Source organism: Leucopleurus acutus (genome assembly GCF_964270905.1).
Source record: "Leucopleurus acutus genome assembly, chromosome: 2".
Classification (NCBI taxonomy): Eukaryota; Metazoa; Chordata; class Mammalia; order Artiodactyla; family Delphinidae; genus Leucopleurus; species Leucopleurus acutus.
Window position 1 is genome coordinate 100,797,016 of NC_139143.1, and position 25,374 is coordinate 100,822,389.

The window sequence follows — 25,374 nt, forward strand, 5'->3', positions numbered from 1 at the left end:
TAATTTCTACAAAAGAATAAATCACAGAATTTTTTAATAGTCAATGCAAAAGCAGTGCTGTAAATTGAGATGCAATACAAAACATTGATTATTAAGAGAATAGAAGTATACGTGTTTACTGTTTTTAAAGGAGTTCTTTGAAATTAGGTAAAATATATTAAAATAATTGAGAATAGGGAAGATAGCTTCCAGGATAATGCTCTCCAATTTGTATATAGCTTTCTGAAAGAAATTCTCTGTGACACATACTTTCACCTGACATAGGTTAATTTTAGTTGATATTGGGGTTAAGGCATTTGAATCTTTTTTGAGTAAAATATCATTAGCCTGCAATTTGTATAACCGGGGTTTCATTTACTAATGACAATAAGAGTTATATTCATTAAAGGGAGGGGAATCTCAAAATTAGAATGTTATTATTGATCAAATTAATATGGCTATTTCTAAGTAATTAACATTGATCATATTCTGGATCAAATGAACATTTTGCAAATTACTTCACAGTAGCCCCAGAATGCAGATATAGCCAATTCAGTTGTTCATAGAAAATCACTGATGTTTTCTAAATTTCTATCAATAAGTGATTTGCATTAGCTTTGAATTTTAGATACTTTAAATTCTTAATTCTTAATTATATAACTTGCCAATTATTAAGTCATCATTCAAATGACACTTTAAGAATTGCTCTTTCCAAAAAGGAAGATAAGTGATGACCATTTTATGAAAGATTTTAGTGAGTACCTCCAGAACCTTCATTGAAATTCCATCTGAAGTATATATAACATATATTACTATGCACTCACTGGAACAAAATAAATATTTATTGAACTAAAATTAACTATTGAACTTATAGTTTCCTCTCCAGAATGTAGAAAACCAGGAGGAACTCCCACTCTTAAATGAAAAAGAGTTGAACTAACTTCAAATTAATGACTTTTTTGATCTAATCAGAAAGCTGTAGTTACAGAATAAACTGACCCAAAATTTAAGAAGAGATACTGTCTATAGGAGGAGGTGCTGAAAGTCACCCAACTGAGGTAAAGACAATCACACACCAGTAAGAAGTTGTTGAAACTGTGAAACCCTTGGGGGGCTGCAGAAATTGGGGAGAGTTTGTACCCTCTTGTCAGTTCTTTCTCCACAAACCTTCTGGGAGCCCACCAAAAAGATTTGAAAGAGCCCAGAGCTGTGCCATTGTGGTGCATACCTGGAGGAGGGGACCAGCAGCCATAAGGTAGGGGCAAGTAACTCCTACTGGATCCTTCCCTTTAACTCCATCACAAAACAGTATGTTGCAAAGGAGGAGTAATTCTCTTAGCTTTAGTTGGTGAACATTCATTTCAGGTGAGGGAAAGCAATGAGGAGGGAAGTATAAAGCTACCTTCTGGAGGAAGGAGTAAAATTAAGCACTGAGCCCAAAATTTCAGGCAGGGAAGGAAAAGAATTATAAAGCTATATCCCCTGGAGTCATGGACATGGTGCATTCCTGAGACTGAATCTTAAACTCAAGAACAGAGACTATTTCCCTCCACACCATCACCAACGCAGATGGTTTGAATTACAATGACAAACCATACTACTAGGAGGACAGGAGAAGAATAGCATACAAAAATACTGTCTCTGAGTCACAGAACAAAGGGAAACCTAAAATTCAGGATCAAATGAATTTTGCTCTGATACAGCACCAGCCACCCTAGATAAAGGTCTCTGTAAATTAGAAGACTATGTTGCATTGATGGAAATCATGACAAGAACAAATCTCAAATGCAGCCCAACTCCTGAGCTACATTAATAAAACTGAACCAAAAGCCTAGCAGAAGGAAAGCTGTGACTATTCTGAGGCATAAAACTATGACCTCAGTGTCTACTGCTCTACATAAAATGTCCAGTTTTCAAAAAAAAATTATAAGGCACTCAAAAAGACAAAGAAAAAAAAAAGAAACAAACAAAAACACTCCCAAAAGAACGTGACATCATGATAACCAGACTCAGATGTGAGAGAGATGTTACAACTATCTGACTACCTAATGGTGAATTTAAGATAACTATGATTAATGTATTCAAAGCTCTAAGAACTCTAATGGAATAGGAGGATAACATGCATGATCAGATGGGTAATTTCAGCAGAGAAATGGAAATTATAAAATAATCAAAGAAAAACTGAAGAAATTAAAAACACATAATAGAGAGAAAGAAAGCCTTCAATAAGTTCATCAGTATAATCAATACAGCCAAGGAAAGAATCAGTGAACTTAATGATTATTCAGTAGGAATTACCCAAGCTGAAACACAAAGAAAAATGTCAGAATGGGGAGCAAAAGCAGGACATGAACAGCTGTGGAACTATATCAAGTGTCGTAACATATGTGTGATTGTAATCCCAGGAGCAGAAAGAGAGAAAAGGCCAGAAGAAATATTTGGGAAAGTAATGGCTGAGAATTTTCTAAAATTATTTTTGAGGAGTCCAGCTCCTGTCCAAAAACTTATGTGTAATTTTTCAGGCCGGACCATAGATTATTGCAAAGGCTTTATCCAACAGGCCTCACAGGGTAAAGCTGCTCTCCCCACATCAGACTTGATGAACAGCCAATGCATTGTAGTCTCCAAGGGATTTGCAGTCAGGACTCACTCAGGCCCCTGTGACTGGCCATGCTCTTACGCACATCTGCATTTGTAGCCAAGGCACCTCCATTTGAAGGTCTAATCAGTAAAACTTGAAGACATTCGTCTCCACTCTGACTCAGTACTCAGTACTTTTCCACTCGTAGCTCATCCTCTCTTCTTCTCCCTGATTCCTGGGTACATAAAACTGCAGGATTCATTTTCTCAGGGCTCCCCCAACAGGGAGAAGATCCCCATGTCTGGGCTGATCCACCTGGCCCTCAACTGGCATACTATTCCATTGGGGAAAAAGGCACAAGGTAAATGATTAGAGGCTTGGTTATTTACATTTTGAATTCTTACTTTAGTCAGCTACTCCAACAACTGGAATGTCAGCTCTCTCCTATATCAGCAGAGCTACAAATGACAGACATGAAAACACAGATTCAAAATGCTCGAAGAATACGAAAAAGGAAAAATACAAAGAAATAAAGAGATAATATGTCCAGACCTAGACATATTATATTGAAACTTTTGGGAAAAAAAAGGGAAAAAAGCATGAAGACACTGAGATAAAATGAAGAATTATTGCAGACATCTTGGGAATCACACAAGTCAAAAACAAAGGGATGACATCTTAAAAGTGCTTAAAGGAAAAAAAATAAACCTCTATTTACAATAATATAACTAGTGACTCTTTCAAATATGAAAGTAAAATAAAGTCTCAAACAAAAACCTAGAGAATCCATGCCAGCAGACCTACTAGAAAATAAATGGTAACAAAAACTCTTCTGGTAGAGAGAATATGGTATCAGACTGAAAGCTGGGTCTATAAAAGAGAAGTGAATGGTGCGGCAATAAAATAGAAAAAGACAAAATTAATTTTCCTATTTTAATTGTTAAAATACTGTCCAAAGTAATACAGTAGAAATGTATTGTATATATGTTTATAGCATATATAAAATGAGAATATGAAAACAATAGCATAAAGGATGGAGGGAGAAATTAGAAATATAATACAAGTTATTACTCTCTATGTAGAGTAGGATAATATTTGAATTTGGACTATGATAACTTAAAGTACAATATTACATTAGTTTCAGGTATATTACATAGTGATTTGACATTTGCATATATTATGAAATGATCACCACAATAAGTCTAGTGACAATCTATTCTCATACAAAGTTATTAAAATATTATTGACCATATACCATATGCTGTATATTACATCCCCAAGGCTTACTTATTTTATAACTGGAGGTATGTACCACTTAATACCCTTCACCTATTTCACACCCTTACCTACCTCACCTCTGCTAACCACCTATTTATTCTCTGTATCTCTGAGTCTGGTTTCATTATGTTTTCTTTATGTTTGTTTGTTTTGTTTTTTAGATTCCACATATAAGTGAGATCCTATGGTAGATATCTTTCTCTGACTTATTTTACTTAGCATAATAATCTTTAGATTCATGTATGCTATCACAACTGGCAATATTTCATTTTTTATGGCTAAGTAATATTCCATTATGAGAGAGAGAAAGATGGACACTTTGGTTCCATCTCTTGCTTCCATATTGTTGGACACTTTGGTTCCATCTCTTGCTTCCATATCTTGACTACAGAAAATGATTCCACAATGAACACTGATATGCACATCGTTTTTGTTTTTCTTTTGCGGTATGCGGGCCTCTCACTGTTGTGGCCTCTCCCATTGCGGAGCACAGGCTCCAGACGCATAGGCTCAGCGGCCATGGCACACGGGCCCAGCCGCTCTGCGGCATGTGGGATCCTCCCGGGCTGGGGCATGAACCCATGTCCCCTGCATCAGCAGGCGGACTCTCAACCACTGCGCCGCCAGGGGAGCCCCACGTCTTTTACAATTAGTGTTTTTATTTTCTTCTGGTAAACACATAGAAGTGAAATCACTGCATAATATAGCAGTTCTATTTTTTTTTTTTTTTTTTTTTGGGTTACGTGGGCCTCCTGTTGCAGAACACAGGCATGGGCCTAGCCGCTCCACGGCACGTGGGATCTTCCTGGACCGGGGCATGAACCCGTGTCCCCTGCATCGGCAGGCAGACTCTCAACCACTGCGCCACAAGGGAAGCCCAGCAGTACTATTTTAAAATTTTTAAGGAACCTCCATGATGTTTTCCATAGTGACTGCACTAACTTCCACTCCCAAAAACAGTGCACAAGAGTTCCCTTTTAATTCACATCCTTGACAAAACCTGTTATTTGTTGTCTTTTGATGAAAGCCATTCTGACAGATGTGAACTGGTATTTCACTGTGGTTTATTTTGCATTTGCCTGATAATAAGTGGAATGTTGAGCATCTTTTCATGTGCCTGTTGGCTGTCTATAGGTCTTCTTTGGAAGAATGTCTATTCAGGTCCTCTGTCCATTTTTTTTTTTAACATCTTCATTGGAGTGTAATTGCTTTACAGTGGTGTGTTAGTTTCTGCTTTATAACAAAGTGAATCAGCTATACATATACATATATCCCCATATTTCCTCCCTCTTGCGTCTCCCTCCCATCCTCCCTATCCCACGCCTCTAGGTGGTCACAAAGCACCGAGTGATCTTCCTATGCTAAGCAGCTGCTTCCCACTAGCTATCTATTTTACATTTGGTAGTCCATGCCACTCTCTCACTTCGCCCCAGCTTTCCCTTCCCATTCCCTGTGTCCTCAAGTCCCTTCTCTACGTCTGTGTCTTCATTCCTCTCCTGCTCCTAGGTTTTCAAAACCATTTTTATTTTTTCTAGATTCCATATATACGTGTTAGAATATGGTATTTGTTTTTCTCTAACTGACTTCACTCTGTGTGACAGATTCTAAGCCCATCCACCTCGCTACAAATAACTCAATTTCGTTTCTTTTCATGGTTGAGTAATATTCCATGGTATATATATGTCACATCTTCTTTATCCATTCATCTGTTGATGGACACTTAGGTTGCTTCCATGTCCTGGCTATTGTAAATAGAGCTGCAATGAACATTGTGGTACATGACTCTTTTTGAATTATGGTTTTCTCAGTATATGCCCAGTAGTGGGATTGCTGGGTCCTATGGTAGTCCTATTTTTAGTTTTATAAGGAACCTCCATACTGTTCTCCAGAGTGGCTGTATCAATTTACATTCCCACTAACAGTGCAAGAGGGTTCCCTTTTCTCCACACCCTCTCCAGCATTTATTGTTTGTAGATTTTTTGATGATGGCCATTCTGACTGGTGTGAGATGATACCACATTGTAGTTTTGTCTTGCATTTCTCTAATGATTAGTGATGCTGAGAATCCTTTCATGTGGTTGGCAATCTGTATATCTTCTTTGGAGAAATGTCTATTTAGATTCCTCTGCCTATTGGGTTGTTTGTTTGTTGATATTGAGCTGCATGAGCTGCTTGTAAATTTTGGAGATTAATCCTTTGTCAGGATTATTTTCTCCCATTCTGAGGGTTGTCTTTCTGTTTTGGTTATGGTATCCTTTGCTTTGCAAAAGATTTTAAGTTTCATTACATCCCATTGGTTTATTTTTGTTTTTATTTCCATAAGAGGTGGGTCAAAAATGACCTTGTTGTGATTTATATCGTACAGTGTTCTGCCTATGTTTTCTCCTAAGAGTTTTACAGTGTCTGGCCTTACATTTAGGTCTTTAATCAATTTTGAGTTTATTTTTGTGTATGGTGCCAGGGAGTATTCTAATTTCATTCTTTTACATGTAGCTGTCCAGTTTTCCCATCACCACTTAATGAAGAGGCTATCTTTTATCCATTATATATTCTTGCCTCCTTTATCAAAAATAAGGTGATCATATGTGTAAGGGATTATCTCTGGGTTTCCTATCCTGTTCCATTGATCTATATTTCTGTTTTTGTGCCAGTACCATACTGTCTTGATTACTGTAGCTTAGTAGTATAGTCTGGAGGCTGATTCCTCCAGCTCCGTTTTTCTTTCTCAAGATTGCCTTGGCTATTAGGGGTCTTCTGTGTTTCCATACAAATTGTGAAATTTTTTGTTCTAATTCTGTGAAAAATAACATTGGTAGTTTGATAGGGATTGCATTGAATCTGTAGAATGATTTGGGTAGTATAGTCATTACCACAATGTTGATTCTTTCAATCCAAGAACATGGTATATCTCTTCATCTGTTTGTATAATCTGCAATTTCTTTCATCAGTGTCTTATAGTTTTCTGCATACAGGTCTTTTGTCTCCTTAGGTAGGTTTATTCCTAGGTATTTTATTCTTTTTGTTGCAATGGTAAATGGGAGTGTCTCCTTAATTTCTCTTTCAGATTTTTCAGCATTAGTATATAGGAATGCAAGAGATTTCTGTGCATCAATTTTGTATCCTGCTACTTTACCAAATTCATTGATTAGCTCTAGTAGTTTTCTGGTAGCATCTTTAGGATTCTCTATGTATAGTATCATGTCATCTGCAAACAGTGACAGCTTTACTTCTTCTTTTCCAAACTGGATTCCTTTTATTTCTTTCTCTTCTCTGATTGCTGTGGCTAAAACTTCCAAAACTATGTTGAATAGTAGTGGTAGGGTGGAAAACTTTGTCTTGTTCCTGATCTTAGAGGAAATTGTTTCAGTTTTTCACCATTGAGATTGATGTTGGCTATGGGTTTGTCATATATGGCCTTTATTATGTTGAGGTAAGTTCCCTATATGACTACTTTCTGGAGGGTTTTTATCATAAATGGGTGTTGAATTTTGTCAAAAGCTTTTTCTGCATCTATTGAGATGATCATATGGTTTTTCTCATTCAAATTGTTAATATGTTTATCACATTGATTGATGTGCATATATTGAAGAATCCTTGAAGTGCTGGGATAAACCCCAATTTATCATGGTGTATGATCCTTTCAATGTGCTGTTGGATTCTGTTTGCTAGCACTTTGTTGAGGATTTTTGCATCTATGTTCATCACTGATATTGCCCTGTAGTTTTCTTTCTGGGTGACATCTTTGTCTGGATTTGGTATCAGGGTGCTTGTGGCCTCATAGAATGAGTTTGGGAGTGTTCCTCCCTCTGCTGTATTTTGGACGACTTTGACAAGTATAGGTGTTAGCTCTTCTCTAAATGTTTGATAGAGTTTGCCGGTGAAGCCACCTGGTCCTGGGCTTTTGTTTGTTGAAAGATTTTTAATCACAGTCTCCAGTTCACTGTTTGTAATTGGTCTGTTTTTATTTTCTATTTCTAACTGGTTCAGTCTCAGAAGGTTGTGCTTTTCTAAGAATTTGTCCATTTCTTCCAGGTTGTCCATTTTATTGGCATACAGTTGCTTATCGCAATCTCTCAAGATCCTTTGTATTTCCTCAGTGTCAGTTTTTACTCCTCCTTTTTCATTTCTAATTCTATTGAATTGAGTATTCTCCATTTTTTTCTTGATGAGTCTGTCTAATGCTTTATCAATTTTGTTTATCCTCTCAAAGAGCCAGCTTTTAGCGTTATTGATCTTTGCTATAGTTTCCTTCATTTCTTTTTCATTTATTTCTGATCTGATCTTTATGAATTTCTTTCCTTCTGCTAACTTTGCAGTTTTTGTGTTCTTCTTTCTCTAACTGATTTAGGTGTAAGGTTAGCTTGTTTATTTGAGATGTTTCTTGTTTCTTGAGGTAGGATTGTTTTGCTATAAACTTCCCCTTAGAACTGCTTTTACTGCATCCCATAGGTTTTGGGTCATCGTGTTTTCATTGTCATTTGTCTCTAGGTATTTTTCGATTTCCTCTTTGATTGCTTCAGTGATCTCTTGGTCATTAAGTAGTGTATTGTTTAGCCTCCATGTGTTTGTATTTTTTAAAGATGTTTTCCTGTAATTGATACCTAGTCTCATAGCTTTGTGGTCGGAGAAGATACTTGACACCATTTCAATTTTCTTAAATTTACCAAGGCTTGAATTGTGACCCAAGATATGATCTATCCTGGAGAATGTTCCACGAGCACTTGAGAAAAAAGTGTATCCTGTTGTTTTTTGATAGAATATCCTATAAATATCAATTAAGTCCATCTTGTTTAACATATCATTTAAAGCTTCTGTTTTCTTATTTTTCATTTTGGATGATCTCTCCATTGGTGAAAGTGGGGTGTTAGAGTTCCCTACTATGATTGTGTTACTGTCAATTTCCCCTTTTATGGCTGTTAGTATTTGCCTTATGTATTGAGGTGCTCCTATATTGGGTGCATGAATATTTACAATTGTTATATCTTCTTCTTGGATTGATCCCTTGATCATTATGTAGTGTCCTTCTTTGTCTCTTGTAATAGTCTTTCTTTTAAAGTCAATTTTGTCTGATATGAGAAATGCTACTCCAGCTTTCTTTTGATTTCCATTTGCATGGAATATCTTTATCCATCCCCTCACTTTCTGTCTATATGTGTCCCTAGGTCTTAAGTGGGTCTCTTGTAGACAGCATATGTATGGGTTTTGTTTTTGTATCCATTCAGCCAGTCTATGTGTTTTGGTTGGACCATTTAGTCCATTTACATTTAAGGTAGTTATTGATATTTATGTTCCTATTACCATTTTGTCAATTGTTTTGGGTTATTGTAAGTCTTTTCCTTCTCTTGTGTTTCCTGCCTAGAGAAGTTCCTTTAGCATTTGTTGTCGAACTTGTTTGGTGGTGCTGAATTCTCTTAGCTTTTGCTTGTGTGTAAAGTTTTTAATTTTTCCATTGAATCTGAATGAGATCCTTGCTGGGTAGAGTAATCTTGGTTGTAGGTTTTTCCCTTTCATCACTTTAAATATGTCCTGCCACTACCTTCTGGCTTGCAGAGTTTCTGCTGAAGGATCAGATGTTAACCTTAATTGGATTCCATTGTATGGTAATTGTTGCATTTCTCTTGCTGCTTTTAATATTTTTTCTTTGTATTTAATTTTTGATAGTTTGAATTATATGTGTCTTGTTGTGTTTCTCCTTGGATTTAACCTGTATGGGACTCTCTGTGCCTCCTGGACTTGATTGACTATTTCCTTCCCCATATTAGGGAAGTTTTCAACTATAATCTGCTCAAATATTTTCTCAGTCCCTTTTTTTTCTCTTCTTCTTCTGGGACCCTTATAATTCGAATGTTGGTGCATTTAATGTTGTCCCAGAGGTCTCTCAGATTGTCCTCAATTCTTTTCATTCTTTTTTCTTTATTATGCTCTGCAGTAATTATTTTCACTATTTTATCTTCCAGGTGACTTATCCATTCTTCTGCCTCAGTTCTTCTGCCATTGCCTCCTTCTAGAGAATTTTTAATATCATTTATTGCATTGTTCATCATTGTTTGTTTGCTCTTTAGTTCTTCTAGGCCCTTGTTAAATATTTCTTGTATTTTCTCCATTCTATTTCCAAGAGTTTGGATCATCTTTACTATCAACTCTCTGAATTCTTCTTGAGGTAGACTGCTCATTTCCTCATCATTTGTTTGGTCTGGTGGGTTTTTACCTTGCTCCTTCATCTGCTCTCTGTTTCTCTGTCTTCTCATTTTGCTTAACTTACTATGTTTGCGGTCTCCCTTTCACAGGCTGCAGGTTTGTAGTTCCTATTGTTTTGGTGTCTGGTCCCAGTGGCTAAGTTTGGTTCAGTGGGTTATGTTGGCTTCCTAGTGGAGGGGACTGGTGCCTGTGTTCTGGTGGATAACGTTGAATCTTGTCTTTCTTTTGGGCAGGACCATGTCCAGTGGTGTGTTTTGGGGTGTCTGTGACCTTATTAGGATTTTAGGCAGCCTCTCTGCTAATGGGTGGGGTCGTGTTCCTGTCTTGCTAGTTGTTTGGCATAGGGTGTCCAGCACTGTAGCTTGCTGGTCATTGAGTTGAGCTGGGTCTTAGCATTGAGATCAAGATCTCTTGGAGAGCTTTCGCTGTTTGATATTACGTGGAGCTGGAAGTTCTCTGGTGGACCAATGTCCTGAACTCAGCTCTCCCACCTCAGAGGCATAGGCTTGACATCTGGCCAGAGCACGAAGACCCTGTCAGCTGCATGGTGCAGGAGAAAATAGAAGCAAAGAAATAAAAAGTAATAAAATAAAATAGTTAAAATAAAAAAATATTAAAAATAAAAAAAGAAAGAAGAGAGCAACCAAATCAAAAACACAAATCCACCAATGATAACAAGCACTAAAAACTATACCAAAAAAAAAAAAAAAACTAAACCAAAACAAAAAAATGGCCAGACAGAACCCTATGAGAAATGGTAAAAGCAAAGCTATACAGGCAAAATCACACAAAGAAGCATACACATACACACTCTCACAAAAAAATTATATATTAAAAAAAAAAAACGGAAGAGAGCAATGAAATCAGTAAGCAAATCTACCAATGATAATAAACTCTAAATACTAAACTAAGATAAACATAAGACCAGAAACAAATTAGAGGCAGAAAGCAAACTCCAAGTCTACAGTCGCTCCCAAAGTCCACCACCTCAATTTTGGGCTGATTCATTGTCCATTCAGGTATTCCAGAGATGCAGGGTACATCAAGTTGATTGTGGAGATTTAATCTGCTGCTCCTGAGACTGCTGGGTGAAATTTCCCTTTCTCTTCTTTGTTCACAGGGCTCCTGGGGTTCAGCTTTGTATTTGGCCCCATCTCTGCATGTAGGTCGCCTGATGGCATCTCTTCTTCACTCAGACAGGATGGGGTTAAAGGAGCAGCTGATTAGGGGGCTCTGGCTCACTAAGGCTGTGGGGAGGGAGGGGTACGGAATGTGGGGCAAGCCTGTGGCAGCAGTGGCCACTGTGACATTGCAACAGCCTTTGGCGCACCATGTGTTCTCCCAGGGAAGTTGTCCCTGGGTCATGGGACCCTGGCAGTGGTGGGCTGCACAGGCTCCCGGCAGGGGAGGTGTGGATAGTGACCTGTGCTTGCACATGGGATTCTTGGTGGCTGCAGCAGCAGCCTTAGTGTCTCATGCCTGTCTCTCGTGATAGCCATGGCTCACACCCATCTCTGGAGTTCTTTTAGGTGGTGCTCTGAATCCCCTCTCCTCACGCACCCCAAAACAATGGTCTCTTGCATCTTAGGCAGGTCCAGATTTTTTTCCAGACTCCCTCCCAGTTAGCTGTGGTGCACTAGCCCCCCTTCAGCCTGTGTTCACGCAGCCAACCCCAGTCCTCTCCCTGGGATCTGACCTCCAAAGCTGGAGCCTCAGCTCCCACCCCCACCCGCCCAGGTGGATGAGCAGACAAGACTCTCAGGCTGGTGAGTGAGGTACTGATTCTCTGTGTGGGAATCTCTCTGCTTTGCCCTCTGCACCCCTATTGCTGAGCTCTCATCTGTGGCCCCGAAGCTTCCCCCTCGCCACCCCCCATCTCTGCCAGTGATGGGGCTTCCTAGTGTGTGGAAACTTTTCCTCTTTCACAGCCCACTCCCAGAGGTGCAGGTTCCATCCCTATTCTTTTGTCTCTGTGTTTCCTTTTTTTTTTGCCCTACCCAGTTACGTGGGAAATTTCCTGTTTTTTGGGAAGTCTGAGGTCTTCTGCCAGTGTTCAGTAGGTGTTCTGTAGGAGTTGTTCCACATGTAGATGTGTTTCTGATGTATTTGTGGGGAGGAAGGTGATCTCCACATCTTACTCCTCTGTCGTCTTGAAGATTTCCATCCCCATTTTTTTTTAACTAGGTTGTTTTTATGATGTTGAGTTGTATGAGTTCCTTGTATATTTGGATTATCAACCCCTTATCTAATATATCATTTGCAAATATCTTCTCTCGTTCAGTAGGTTGCCTTTGCATTTTGTTGGCAGTTTCCTTCCTTGTGCAAAAAAAAATTGTTTTTTAAATTGTTATTTTATATTGGAATATAGTTGGTTAACAGTGTTGTGTTAATTTCAGGTGAACAGCAAAGTGATTCAGTTATACATATACATGTATCTATTCTTTTTCAAGATCTTTTCCCATTTAGTTTATTACAGAATACTGAGCAGAGTTCCCTGTGCTATACAGTAGGTCCTTGTTGGTTATCTATTTTAAATAAAGTGGTGTGTACATGTCAATCCCAAACTCCCAGTCCCAACTCTTCCCCCCGGTAACCATAAGTTCATTCTCTAAGTCTGTGAGTCTGTTTCCCTTTTGTAAATAAGTTCATTTGTATCATTTTTATTAGATTCCACATATAAGTGATATCATATGATAATTTTCTTTCTCTGTCTGTCTTACTTCACGTAGGATGATAATAATCTCTAGGTCCATCCATGTTGCTGCAGATGGCATTATTTCATTCTTTTTACAGCTGAGTAATATTTCATTGTATATATGTGCCACATCTTCTTTATCCATTCATCTGTCAATGGACATTTAGGTTGCTTACATGTCTTGGCTATTGTAAACAGCACTGCAATGAATATTGGCATGCACGTATCCTTTCAAACCATGTTTTTCTCCAGATCTGTGCCCAGGAGTGGGATTGTTGGATCATATGGTAGCTCTATTTTTAGCTTTTTAAGGAACCTCCATACTGTTCTCTATAGTGGCTGTACCAATTTACATTCCCAGCAACAATATAGGAGGTGCCCTTTTCTCAACACCCTCTCCAGCATTTATTGTTTTTAGATTTTTTTGATGATGGCTATTCTGACTAGTGTGAGGTGATATCTCATTGTAGTTTTGATTTGCATTTCTCTAATAATTAGGAATGTTGAGCATCTTTCATTTCATTTTATCCATCTGTATGTCTTCTTTGGAGAAATGTCTATTTAGGGATTCTGCTCACTTCTTGATTGTTGTTGTTGTTGTTGATTTTATTGAGCCACATGACCTGTTTGTAAATTTTGGAGATTAATCCTATGTTGGTCGCATTGTTTGCGGCTATTTTCTTCCATTCTGTGGGCTGTCTTTTCTATTTGTCTATGGTTTCCTTTGCTGTGCAAAAGCTTTTAAGTTTAATTAGGTCCCATGTGTTTATTTTTGGTTGTATTTCCATTACTCTACAAGGTGGCTTGGAAGAAGATACTGCTGTGATTTATGTTAAAGAGTGTTCTGCCTATGTTTTCCTCTAAGAGTTTTATAGTATCTGGTCTTACATTTAGGTCTTTAATCCATTTTGAATTGATTTTTGTGTATGGTGTCAAAGAATGTTCTAATTCATTTTTTTTTTTTACCATGTAGCTGTACAGTTTTCCCAGCACCATTTATTGAAGACACTGTCTTTCCTCCATTGTATAGTCTTGCCTTTTTTGTTGTAGATTAATTGATCACAGGTACATGGGTTTACTTCTGGGCTTTCTATCCTGTTCTATTGATCCATATTTCTGTTTTTATGACTCAATGGTGAAAAGCTGAAAGCATTCCTCTAAGATCAGGAACAAGAATGTCTACCCTGCCACTTTTATTCCACATAGTTTCAGAAGTCCTAGCCACAGTAATCAGAGAAGAAAAAGAAATAAAGAGAATCCAAATTGGAAAAGAAGTAAAAACTGTTTCTGTTTGAAGATGACATGATACTATACATAGAAAATTCTAGAGATGCTACCAGAAAACTACTAGAGCTCATCAATGAATTTAGTAAAGTTGCAGGATACAAAATTAATACTGAGAAATCTGTTGCACTTCTCTACACTAACAGTGAAAGATCAGAAAGAAATTAAAGAAGCAAACCCATTTACCATCACATCAAAAAGCATAAAATACCTAGGAATAAACCTACCTAAGGATACAAAAGATCGGTACTCCAAAAAAACATTATTTTGATGTACTCCCATTTATTTTTCTTTTGTTCCCTTGCCTGAGGAGACATATCATATATATATATACACACACACACACATATATATATATATATATATATATATATATATATATATATAGTTAAGATCAATGTCAAAGAGAATACTGCCCCTATGTTTTCTTCTAAGAGTTTTATGGTTTTAGGTCTTATGTTTTAAGAGTTTAAAACATTTTGAGTTCATTTTGTATATGGAGTAAGTAGTTCAGTTCAATTATTTTTCATGTACCTACCCAGTTTTCTCAATACCATTTACTGAAGATGCTGTCTTCTCTCCATAGTATATTCTTGCTTCTTTTGTCATAGATTAATTGACCATATAATGTGGATTTATTTCTGGGCTCATTATTCCATTCCTTTGATCTATGTGTTTGTTCTTGTGTTAGCACCATACTGTCTTGATTACTGCAGTTTTACAGTATAGTTTGAAATCAGGGAACATGATACCTCCAGCTTTATTCTTCTTTCTCAAGATTGCATTGGCTTTTCTGGGTCTTTTGTGTTTCCATACAAAAATTTTAGAATTATCTGTTCTATTTCTGTGAAAAACATATTTGGTATTTAGATAGGGATTGCATTGAATCTGTAGATTGCCTAGGATAGTAGGGTCATTTTAACAATATTAGTTCTTCCAATCCATGAGCACAGTAAATCTTTCCATTTGTTTGTATCATCTTAAATTTCTTCCATCAATGTCTTATGGTTTTCAAAGTGCAAGTCTTTACCTCTTTGGCTATTCCTAGGTACTTTATTCTTTTGTAAATAAAAGTGTTTTCTTGATTTTTCTGATAGTTCATTATTAGTGTCCCTTTTATTGACATATAATTGTTTGTGGTAATCTCTTATGATCCTTTGTATTTCTGTGATGTTGGTTGTAACTTCTCTTTCATTTCTAATTTTATTTGGGCCCTCTCTTTTTGTCTTGATGAATATGGCTAAACTTTTGTCAACTTTGCTTACCTTTTCAAAAAGCAGGCTTTAGTTTCATTGACTTTTTAATTGTTTTTTAAGTCTCTGTTTCATTTATTTCAAGTTTAATCTTTATTATTTCTTTCCTTCTAATTTTGATTTTCCTTTGTTCTCCTTTTTCTAGTTACTTTAGGTGTAAGGTATGACATATCCTCACTCTTTAAGGGCATGATCATTTGATACCCCATGGCCAGATGCCACATATTTTTTTTCAAATGGTATAAAATTCTGTTACAAATATCTTGTCCTCTCTTCAGAAGCCTGGGGCTCTATGTTCTGAAACTTGTATTGGAGCTCAGCATAAGCTCCACATAGCACCTCTTCCTATGACAAATACTTCAATACCCTAGTGTCTAGTGATACTCTTGGCCCACTCAAAGCTAGTTGGCTACTGTATCATATGTCAAATGCATCAAAGTCGTATTACTATGTGTGAAATACAAAATTAAAAGCCCTAAGAGTCCCATCTAGCATTGTACTTCCTTCCTAGTGTTGGAAATTGCAACATGCAATAACATATCCTTTGCTTTGGGGTAGATATCCAAGAATGCTCCAGATGGTCAGACTCTGAATCTTAACAAAACCTCTAGATAGCATGTATCTTAACCAAAATCTCCAATGTACTAGCCAGTCTTGTTTATCTGGTATGACTAACATGATGTCACCAAAACAGTAGGCCAATGTGATGATCTTTTTAATGTCCAAGCAGTCTAATTCCCTTCAGACAAAATTGTGGTGGTAGGATGGAGAGTTAACATAGGCATTACCAAGACCATTAGTGTATAGTTTGTCCTTTCCATGGGAATATGAACCACATTATAGTCTTCCCTGATAGGGATGAAAATAATGTGTTCACTAACGCTGTTGTGGTCACCCCAAAAAGGTTGAATGGACTTTGCACTCAAAATCAGTTGAGAGGTCAAGATTTATGATACTTACCAGGAGGATATGCAGAGATATATTACTCACAAAAGAGGCTTTCTGGCAAGAGCATGGTTCTTTTTTATTAGCTTATCAAAATCCCTTCTCAGCTCTTCCTGTTTTATTCTGATCCTTGTCTATTAAGTCATTATCCCTTTTTTCTCTCATTGGAATGTTTACGTAAATTCAGAGTTTTGTCTCAGTGTTTCACTATATATACATATATATATGTATGTATACACACACACACACACACACACACACACACACACACACGATTAGAGTTTGTTCTGTAGTCTAATTTTTAGTCTTAATAATACAGTATAAAAATAACTTCTATTTGCCATTGCTGATGGAGTAGCATATGTTACATGAATGAGGACTTCTTTCTATTTTCCATATTCATGACTTCACAGATATTTAATTATTTCTGCAAAATTATAGTGTAGATACAAAAATATAGACACCAATTTAAATAAATGATTTTAAGATTTATTTTTCACTAAATAAGTCAGAATTCCTCAGAAAGAGTATTTATTCAGACTCTAACATTTTTTGCATGTTTATTGTCATTTACATATCTTTTTTGTGAAATAAACCTCTCCACATGTATATAGAATGTCAAGTAATTTTATTTTATCTTTAATTATGTATATTATGAGAATTATAAAATGTCCTCTAATGAACAATCTACCCAGCTTAAGAAGCAGACATTACTAATAAATGTAGAGCCCTTTGTGGGCTCCATCTCTATTGCATTATCCTTTTTTACTGCTTGAAATAAGTGCTGTCCTAATGTGATGTTTATCTTTCCCTAAATTTCATTTATAGTTCATCACAAATGGATATACCCCTGAACAATACATTGTTTAATTTAGCTTTTTTTTTTTTTTTTTGCGGTATGCGGGCCTCTCACCGTTGTGGCCTCTCCCGTTGCAGAGTACAGGCTCCGGACGCGCAGACTCAGCGGCCATGGCTCACAGGCCCAGCCACTCCGCGGCACGTGGGATCCTCTCAGACCGGGGCACGAACCCGTGTCCCCTGCATCGGCAGGCGGACTCTCAACCACTGCGCCACCAGGGAAGCCCTAATTTAGCATATTTTGAACAGGATATTAATTGAACAGTACAGTGTGTTCTTCTGTGACTTTTTTTCACTCTATGCTATGTTTGTCATAATTACCCTTTCATGTACATGTAACTGTCATCTATTTTCACAGCTGTCAGGTATTGTTTGAATATCCCAAAACTGTCCACTCTTCTGTGGATGGATGTTTGAGTTCCTTACATTATTTTAATTCCATATATAATTTCCATGGTATGATTTTACACATCTTCTGGAGCAAAAACACAAGGATTTATTTAATAGATAGGCCAAGAAGAGAGATTTCAGGATCATGGAGTAAGTATAAGTTCAATTGTACTAGGTAATGTCAATTGCTTTCCAATGAGGTTGGTCAATTTATATTCACATCAGTAGAATGTGACAATTCTCACTGATGCACTCTTTCATTAATATTTGCTGTTTCCATGGCTTAACATTTATATTAAGTAATTTTCCTGATTACTAACAACACCGAGCATGTTTTAATACATATATTGTCATTTGTGTTTTTTCCTTAGTCTTTTGTTTGCCTGTTTTTAAGATCTCTTTGTATTTATGGTGCTGAAGAAACTGCTGTGTGTTAGGAACTTCTATTTTTTATCACCATATGAAGATATAGTGATGCATATGATATAAAGGATCCTGAGCTTATATTTTGTAACAAGTGAATTAACAAGCAAATAAGTAAGACAATATCAGGTATTTATAAACACTTTGCTGATAATTAAAATAAGTTAAGATGCTTATGGGGTTTACTTACTGAAGTTGAGAAGAATAGGGAAAAATATTTTGTGGGCTGGGGTAAAGCATCAATAATTCTGCATGGGTTTGTTAATACTTAAGATCTTATTATCTAAAGCAAATATACCTAGTTTCTGTTCTTCTTGCTCTTTTCACTTGTTTACTATTCAAATCTGTTTCTCTAATACACTTCTGGATAATAGGTTGAGTCTTTCAGTTACCAGTATCTAATAATGTTACATATTTCATTTTATATAGTAATGCTAGACCAACACAGGTTGTTTGTTCTTCAAGAAATTCATGACTGAGTTTTATGATAATATAAGTAGATAAGATATAGCCTCATTTTCTTCCATTTAGGTAGAATACTTGGAAAAATATGATACCTAGTATGCATTGCTACCAGGTCCCTTCATTTTTTGTATTTTGGTTTCTGCAGTATCAAAGTGGGTTCTATATGGCATAGTTTGTGATTTTCAGAAGCATACACTGAGATGGAATTTGGCATACAGAATGTTTACTAGTAATAAACACCTATAGAAAAGATGTAGAGAAAAAGTATATGGCAGAGAAAAAAAGTTGAACTGCAATGTAGGCTCAACAAAGGCTCGGTCAAATCTATACAAGGAGAGCTGGAGCATATATAGCTCATCAGAGGAGACCCACATTGGGTTAAAGTAGCAGGGCCTTTGTGCCCATACCTTAATTACTCATTGGATGTTGGCTGCTCTGGTTAGCATATGCCCTTTAATGTGTCTGCAGAGAAGATATGTTGTGATGGAGCTGAAACCTGTAGGCTGTCTGCTGACAACTGAGGCAACAAGTACTTCTTTGAGGGAAAATCTGGGTAGTACATTTCCATGTCCATTACAATGTGATATGAAGGGGGATATTCTAGCTAAAAGAAAACTGTGCTTCAGAAATAATTCGGTTTATAAGGACAGAAGAAACATAGAATCACAAGATAAGGGCAAAATCATGATTATGTAATGTTATTTTGGCGGAGGAGTTTCCAAAAGGAAACTCCTTTCTGTTGCTCTTGCAGTGAATAATAATGTGGCTTGGTATAGAATATGATGTCACAATCCTTTTACTTCTCCTGTAATTTCTTCAGATTTTGCATATATATATATATATTGCATTTTGCTCATATATATATATATTGCATTTTGTATTTCAGATGGATATGATGCCAGTTTTTTTTTTTCAGATGGATATGATGCCAGTTTTTTTTTAATTTGTAGCAAAATTATATACTTTTAAATAGTCTTCTGCTTTATTTTGTTTTGCAATGATGACATGAACTGATATGTTTTTATTAATTATTCTGGCTCTCAAAGAGGCATTTTGATATGAAGACTCCATTTTTCCTCCATCAATGAAATTCCTTGATTATTATTTTTACTCCCTTTACTTGGTTTAGTAAGTACTTCAATTGTCTTTATTTTATAGATTTTGGATATCCTCAAAATCTCCTTCATATTAATTTAGAAAAACACATTTGATTAAAATAGTCTCAATAATTAAGCAGAATGAATGAGAAGCAATGTATGCCTCATTCCATAATAGTAACTATATGAGGCTTAAAAATTTAGTTTCTTTATGAATTGTTACTTTCATTCTCGGAATATCTTCTTATAATGTAAAACCATTTACCTCAGTTATTATTAATTATCATTGTAAATGGAATTCCTTTTTCTGATTGGAATGAATAAGAGAACACCATCCCTGTTGCAACAAATCTTTTAAATGATAAATTCTAAAAATCATATTTGTAGGAATAGGATCTAAATTAGTGTTTAAATTTCTATCCTAAGCTTGTTATTATTGATTGTTTTCTCATCTAAAGCATTTGCTGATTCAGTTTAGGAACTGAACTCCCCTTACCAAATCTACAAATCTAGAATTTTATACCCAGCTAAAAATATGCATCAAAATTAAAGGCAAAGATACTCTCAGACAGACTAAAGCTAAAAGAATTTGTCACCAGTAGAACAACACTACCAAAATATCATAGGAAGTTCTTCAGGCTGAATACAAATAATCTCAGATGGACTGAAGGAGATATGAGGAGAATTAAGACATACAAAAAGATAAATAGATGAGTAAATATAAAAGAGTTGCATGTTTAAAGCAGTAAATCTCAAATCTTAACATTCATTAGAATCACCTTGTTAAAACAGGTCCCTGTCAAAAACCAAATTTCTGGGGCCCAACCTCAAAATTTTTATATATATATATATATATATATATATATACACACACACACACACACACACACACACACAACACATATACACACACACATATATGTGTATATATATATACATACATATATATAAAATGAATTGTAAGAAATCATCTACAATGCAATGTTGCTAGCAATGACAGCTGCAGCATAAATACAGTGTCATTATCAGTAAGATGTCCATTCCAATTGTGAAGTTTACTGATCTAAAGACAAATGAATGATTCTATTAGTCAGCCAATAAACCCACAAGTTCAAGAGTTTTAATTCAGGTGAAGCAGGTTTGTGGAAAGTTGGTATGTTTAATTTATGTTCCATAATCTCTGTCTTTTTAAAAAATAATATTTCTTCTTTAAAAAATTTATTTTTGGCTGCATTGGGTTTTTCGTTGCTGTGCACGGGCTTTCTCTAGTTGCGGAGAGTGGGGGCCACTCTTCATTGTGGTGCATGGGCTTCTCATTGCGGTGGCCTCTCCTGCTGCAGAGCACAGGCTCTAGGTGCACGGGCTTCAGTAGTTGTGGGTTCAGTAGTTGTGGCCTGTGGGCCTAGTTGTCCCACGGCATGTGGGATCCTCCCAGACCAGGGCTCGACCCCGTGTCCCCTGCATTGGCAGGTGGACTCTCAACACTGCACCACCAGAGAAGCCCTATGTTCCATAATCTCTTTGAAGACAGAATAATTCTGTAATTCTGTTTAGGGTCCATATGTTCTTTTCATATGAGACACAAGAAATAATACTCAGCATAAAAGCATCTAGGAAACATATTAGTTGATATTATTATCAGTGTGGCATAAAATATCTACTTTCAAGGCTTAAATTTTGCTGCCTATTAGAAACAATATTCAGTTTTGCACATCAAACTTAACCATACTTATATTCTCCTTGTCTACTTTCTTTGAAAATAGAATTTTACTTTCATGAAAACAGCATGCTTTGCAAAGTTTCTATCCCAGAAGGCTTTAAATGATATTTATGACACCAAGCGTATAGAATACATGCATATTAAATTTCATTAATTAATTTTACTTTTATAGATAGCAGTGAATATGTAAGAATTGAACAGGTCTTTCATAATATGATATTTTATTACATTAAAATTATTCTGATATAAAAAAAATATTCTGATATAGACCCACATATAATCCTGAAGTTCATAGTCAAAAGAAACTGAAGTTGGAAATACTTAATGAAACTTTAACTTTTAGAAGAATTTAAAATCTGTTACCCAATTTAATCATCCTTTTAATACTAGATGGTAGTATTATTATTATTTGAATTCTGTTGATTAAAAAAATTGGGCATTAAAATATTAAGTAAATTCTTTTAGAGCTAGAATTTGGGTATGTGCTTCCTTTGCTTCCTCAATGAAAGAAATTATTTACAGTGAATTTCAGGGTCCCCGAAATTCCATGATACCTTTGTGGAATACATTTTTATAAGTATAAAATTATGCAATTACTTAAAAATGCAAATAAAATTAAAGAAAATATATCTGTTAATTTTTTGTATAGCAGTATTTTTTTCTTTTTTCAAGACCAAAGGATTTACAGAAAATAAAACACACTATACATGGAAACATCAAAGTGCTTTCAAGAAAATCAATGTATTAAGTTCTTATAGTGTCCTCTGTGATTGGTAGTTCCTGTCAACTTTCAAGAAAGTCAAGCTGCAATGTAGAGCAGTGAGCCTCTGACTGTGAAGTCACACCATCTTTTCTCTAAGGAAGTTCATAACTTGCAATACCTTTTAGGTTTGTCTGTAGGTAGAGATATCACATAAAATTTCAGTGGCAATATTTGAGATTAAAATGAAAAGAGAAACAGTTTTGAAATTAACTTTAAAAATAGTTCCTGTTATGAATATTTTATGGAAAGCAGTTCCACCAATTAGCTCCTAGGTGTGCAGAGACCTGATAGCTGGATGCTGCCTGAGGCACATATGACATTAGAAAAATAAATCAGCTCTAAAGAATTCAGAGGACAGGTTCAAACATGAACATAGATTAACTCACACAAAAATGAAACGACTGAAGTATGGAGCTCTTTAAAAACTTGCAATGAGATTGTAAACTCAGTTCTCAATAGCTCAGTCTGTGTAATTGCTTGGATATATGCGTATAGGAAGACTTGGAGCCAGATGTTGATCTTTTATTCTTATCCTATGGATTCTGTCCTCTCTTTGTATTATTGGTTCCTTCAAAGTAAATGTTCACTGTGATTTAGATTAGAGATGAAAACCTGGCACATAATTATGTTGTTAATCTTGGTATCAGAGGATTTGGCAAATGACTGTTTCCTATTTGAGTCTTCTCAAAAATCGGTAGCTCTCATTGGCTTTTGTTCCCAAAACTACAAAACTGATTTTAAGTTAACCCATTCTATGATCATGTAAACCTTTCAGATGTTTTATATAACTTATATCATTTTTTAAAAATTGCAAACCTAATGATGAGCAAGTCAGTGAGATTTTTTTTCACCGTTATATTGGAAATGGAAGAGTTAGCCATTAAATATTTCTATTTTATGTGAAATTTGTTTTGGTGTGTTAGAATTCCTATCTTCTGAAAATATATAATTAGTATAGCTTTCCCTTCATCTATGATTTAATGTGAAGAGCATTGTAAAGTGCAACCAGAAAAAACAATGTCCTTGTTTTTGTGCATATTATTGGAAAAGGACAGTATAACACAATGGGGAAAACTATTAGGAAGATGAAAACTCTATTACAAATATTTTTGAGATTCACTTATGTATTCAGCAGTTATTTACAAAACTCTGCCATGTACCATTTAGTACATTAAGAGCTGGGAATACACTGAGAAAATCACACAGTCCCTGCTCCCACAAAACCCGAAGTCTGATAGGAGAGAGGCATTAATTCAATAGTCATATAAATACATAATTTCCTACTCTGGTAAGCACTAAAGAGGAGAATCATAGATAAATCTTAGATAGTCTAATATGCATTAATGTAATCTGATAAATAAAAGCAAGGCTTCTTTGATAAAATATAATTTGAGCTGAAAATGAAATGATTTAGTTAAGGGAGATATTCATGTGAAGTTGCTTTTCACATACTTTGTACGAATATCTTATGCAGAAGTGAGCTTGGAAGAGTTAAAAAAAATTACATGAATAGAACATGGGAAATAAGTGAAACTAATGAGCAATAATATTCTAGAGATAAAAAGAGTTTAACTGAAGTAGGACATAGAACCATATCAAAGATTTAGATCTTTACCTGAAGAGCAATTGGAACCAATTAAATGTTTCAAGCAGAGGTTTGAATAAAAGACTAGTCTTTCTGGATCCTTTACCTAACCCCTACTAAGCCTTTTCTTTCTTATTTCTCATATGACATTTTACTTCATATAGATTCATCATGAGCAAGGTCCATTTCTGCTAAAATTATTCCTTATTCTTAATATCAGTGAAAGTTTTCATCTTCTTCAGAATGGGAATCACAGCTAGCTATGAGAAGGAGAGCAAATCTTTTAATTTCATTTACAAGCATTGTTAAATGATAATCTCCCAAAATCTACTATACTATCTCTAGTCCCACATCTTAAAACACTGAATTTAAAAAAGTATTTCACTCATATACATGGGGTTGTAACATTGAAAATTCAGTGTCAATAATTATGGTGGCAAAGAGTGTCACAGTCAATTCTAGAACAGAAGAGTTGGAGGTAAATATGGTATTGGCATATCTGTTTCCTGCATGCTGAATTTAAGCAAGGATGGCATCGTGGTTATGACTGTGACTTGATAGTCTGTATCAGGAACTAGTTTTGCCATGTTCAGGCACAACCTAAAGTACATTTTCATGAACCCTAAAATGTATGTATTGTCCACATTCTCCAGATAAGAAAGCTAGGTTCAGAGAGTTTAAACCCGCCATTTTCCCAAATCACAGTGTTAAAGAATATCAGTTTACACATACTGAAGAATAATCTTGACTCAAATTTCCTGCATGGAAACATAAGCTCCATTAATAGTTTTGTTAACATTTGGCAAGTTACCTTCCTTTCAGTGCTTCAATTTTCACATTTGTAAATTGTAATAATAATATCACGGAACCAACAGGATTGCTGTAAGGAATTGGTAATACAAAAGAGCGTATAGCACTTAATCAGCTCTAAATTAACATTAGCTGTTATTGTCATCGTTATTGCTATTAGTCTTATTAGTGATAATGGAAGACATTATAGCAGGGATCCCCAACCCCTGGGCCTTGGACCCACAGTGGTCCGTGGCCTGTTAGGAACCGGGCTGCACAGCAGGAGGTGAGGGGCGGGCAAGCAGGCTAAGCATCATCTGCCACTCCCCATCGCTCCCCATCACTCACCTTACAGCCTGAACCATCCCTCTCCCCCCCACCTTCCATGGAAACATTGTCTTCTGAGAAACCGGTCCCTGGTGCCAAAATGTTGGGGATCGCTGTGTTATACTGTTGGTGTTGTGAAGTGTGAGGCGAGAAAAAATAAGTGATGCATAAGAGATTGATACTTGCTCACCACAGTTTATTTCCTTTTTCTGTACATGTAGGTCATATTTCCAAGCACCCAAGTACCCCTTGCAGATAAGTGACCATAATAATAGTTATAGTCAATGAGATGTGGGCAGAAAGTGACATATTCCTCTCCCTGCCAGTCCAAAAGTATTGCTAACAAATGATCATTTATGTTCTCTCCCCTTTCACCAACTGGATGCTAATGATCAGGGTGACTTTGGAAGTAACATGTTGTAAATGATAGACCCTCATCATCTTGAATAAAGATGTCTTGGTTTACATGAGCTATAAATACACATTATACTTGAGTAATAACAATTTTGGAATCTAAAGTCTCCTGATTTCCTCTCATAACATCATGCCTTTTTATAAAGTAATTTTCAGCATGTCAAATGTAGGTCAAGCTTCAAGCTGGGACGAAGTGACATGTGCATCTTGAATGAATATTATGTCTCCATAGCTTTCTCTGAGCAAGGGTTATATCTAGCCATTACACTTGCTGTCTTTCTAGACTTTTGACATACATTTGACATGCTGATTACTTTATAAAAAGTCATG